This window comes from Phalaenopsis equestris, unplaced genomic scaffold (genome assembly GCF_001263595.1).
Source record: "Phalaenopsis equestris unplaced genomic scaffold, ASM126359v1 Scaffold000414, whole genome shotgun sequence".
Taxonomy (NCBI): Eukaryota; Viridiplantae; Streptophyta; class Magnoliopsida; order Asparagales; family Orchidaceae; genus Phalaenopsis; species Phalaenopsis equestris.
Window position 1 is genome coordinate 6,172 of NW_018164855.1, and position 3,325 is coordinate 9,496.

The 3,325-nt window shown below is 34.9% G+C and overlaps 1 protein-coding gene across 1 annotated transcript in view; it reads left to right on the plus strand.

Annotated features, from left to right (window-relative positions):
- The window catches only part of LOC110027111 (probable nucleoredoxin 1), a 66,553-nt gene that overhangs the window by 2,481 nt on the left and 60,747 nt on the right, over positions 1–3,325 (plus strand). The window lies entirely within an intron of this gene.

Below are 3,325 nucleotides of genomic sequence, written 5' to 3' on the forward strand. Positions count from 1 at the left end.
TATGTGCATGAGGTTCCTCAGCTGAAGCTATTGCCGACCATCCCCATCTCTCTTGTTAATTTACATCTTAGCTTCCTAGAATCATTGCAGTGCTTACAGCCTTTGTCGCACTCTTCTCTCAAGCATCTCTACTTAGGAATGATTCCACTCCGAAATCTGCCAGACCTTCCTTCCTCTTTGTATAGGCTGTCTCTGCATGATCTTGAGAAGCTGGATTGCTTGCCGTCTTGCCTTTATAATCTTTCTTCTCTCCGAACTCTTTTCATTCATAACGTTCCTCTGCTCTGGGAATTACAACACCTCCCTCCCTCCTTGGAAGAACTCTCAGTCTGCGGTTGTCAACCAGCGTTTAAGAAGCGCTATCAAAAGCTTGCTGGCTCTGATTGGCACAAGATTTCTTATATTTCAAAAATCCTTATTTCTACCGAGCTCCCCTTCTGATGTAATTTTTTTGGCTGGATTTATACAGCACATAAAACAATGGAATTTAAATATTTCAGTCTCCTAACTTCATTGTTTACATATATAACACTCTGTTACAACGGCAAGTCGGCTGACAATTTCGCGCAATTGTGTTTCCCTTTGATGATGAGGCCAGAAGAGGGCAACACAGGATTGTGTTGTTCGTTGCCATTCTTTCAAAAAAGTAAGTAATGCAAATTTCATATTCTTTTGCTTATTTCCTTGCAGAATATAATTTCTTTCCTAAGAAAGTTAGACAAAATGCTTTAAATTTTTATTTTTATTTTTCATTTTTGAGCCAAAGAAGTTTTTGTTTCTCTTTATTATTATTATTATTATTCTTATCTTGCTTTGTGAAACTTCAGCGATGAAGATATTAAGGTCCGAAGTGTATGCCATTGTATTGGCTATCTAAACAGACTAAATGTTCTGTATTTATGTAAAAGAGAGAATAAAATAAATTGAGTTTTGTCTTATCTGTTGAGCCTTTGTACCCCCTTTCTATGTTTTTTTTAAACTAATCCCAGGAGGAAATTTCATTCAATAAAAATAAAAAATAGGAGCTAACGGCCAAAAAAGACACCGACACCCAAACAACTCACGCATAAAAAAAATAAGAAACTAAAGAACCGAAGAACATATACAATTTATACAATAAAAACCTCAAAAATCATTATCAATACGAATATAAGGAATATCTAAACAATCACCCTTAATCGAACGAGCTAACTCTAGAGGAATCCTAACGAGGAAATTGAATTCTTGAGTCACCTCCTCTTTTAGCAGCCCAATTAGCGCACTGATTCCCTTCTCGATGAATAAAAATCTAATGAATCTGCACAAACTTAAGGAAAACAAAGATTTTTTTTTATAGAAATAATACGAAATCAATGATACTTTTTCTTTTTAGTACAATAGTTCCAAAGCTCCATAGAATCCATTTCAATCTCAATGTAAGACCAATTGCATTTAACCGCTAAGAAGAGGGCCATAAATACCGTAGCAGGAGCAAAAAACCAAAACAAACATTTCTTGTAAAGTTACGACACACCCCACCAATACCAGCATATAAATTGTTCCAACTACCATCAATATTAATTTTTAAACTACCTCTCGCAGTTTTCTTCTCTAAAATCAAATTAGTCACTGGTTTACAATAAACTGGAATCGCAATATTAAATTTGTCAAACATTTTTATCACATCCAATCCCAAAGGTTTCTTCATATTTCCAAATTTAAGCATTTGGTAAATATAGTTTCTAATAAAAGTAAAACAAGAAAGTCGAGAAATTAAATTACCTTTATGTTTAGATTCATTTGTGGCAAACCAAATAAACAAACAAACAATGATAAGAATAAATTAAATTCCCCTTTCTATGTTTCATCCTCTACTTCCTTTCTCTTCTTGTATTGCTGTCATAATTGAATGAAGAGCCTTCGTTTCCTCTTTTCTTTGAAGGAGAAGGGTTTTTTCCCTCACAATTCACAAGCAATGGGGGTGGCAAAAAACTTTATGTTAAATAGGCGATAAGCTATTTTAAAAAAAACAAAGCTGGATTATATGATTGACATTAAAATAATTTATTTCAATAAACTAAAAAAGTGAGGATTTAATATGCGGAGAATCATAAGCTATTTTGATAATTGCGATAAAGCTTTAGTAGTTTTTATTATGTTGACATTTTTTAATAAAGTTTCAAGAATTTCGAATTAAAATTTTTCTGAAATTATGGTCGCATGGAATTTGAATTTTCACTGTATAATCCCCGTAAAAATATGTTAAAATTACCTTGAGTAAAAGAATTGACAAATTTCAATTAGATTTCATTGAATTTGATTGATTTGATTGATTTTATTAATGATGCATATTTAAAAGTCATATTGATCTCCACGAATCCAGACACACATTTGGATCTGAGGTTTCAAAAAATAAATTTAGAAATACCCACACTTCAATTGATTATCACGTGAAGTGTCTCAGTAAAAAGAACCAAACGACATAAAAACAGTTCGATCTAAGTTAAAGTCAGCCCAGATCATGTACTTAAAGAATAAAAAAAAGCATTGAAACATACTTTAAAAGGCCAAAAATTCTCCAAATCTGACAAGTTTATAGTCAAATCGAGTGTCTCAAACAGACGCCAGATTTTGTTTCCTTTCATTTTTTTCCTTTTTATTTTAAAAGGAGTCGCCAGCTTGTCGATCGTCTTATACTTCCCCTATTCGAATAAATTTCCCTCTCGAACCATATAAATGATTTAAAGAGGAGAGAAACGAGAGAAACCGAATAAGCAAGGACATACGACAAAGTGACAAACAATAGAAAAAGTAAAACGTGGAGAGTACGTGCGATAAACCTCACAAGGATGGGTCAAGAATGTCCGCCCAAACAAGATCGGGCGGAGACGCCTTAAACCAATATCCGCGAAAGAAGTATCTATATAGACTACCCATAACCAAAGAGTCAGATAGGTCAAGAGCACTCCCAGAGGAACGTGTTCCTACTGGTTAATTACATCTTGGGGGATACCCAAGAATACTCTCGATAAAAGGAGTTTCGCTTCATATTATCATAAACCTGGGTACAGACAACCAAAGGAAGGTTATTCCGTGTGGGAATAGTCCCAATGCTTCAAAGCTCACTCTAAACAATCGGGCAAAGAATGAGTCTCTCACATCCTGGAATGGATAGCGACTTATCAGCACATGGGGCCCACGAAATAACCTAAATCATCTTAACGGGGATCTCCCAATACGTCAAAGCATTTCCGGGCCAAAGGGCAGAAGACAAATCGCCGTATCCCAAATGGGCGGCAGCTCATTGACATCGAGACGTCAAGGTGATATCAACGAGGTCAAGGAG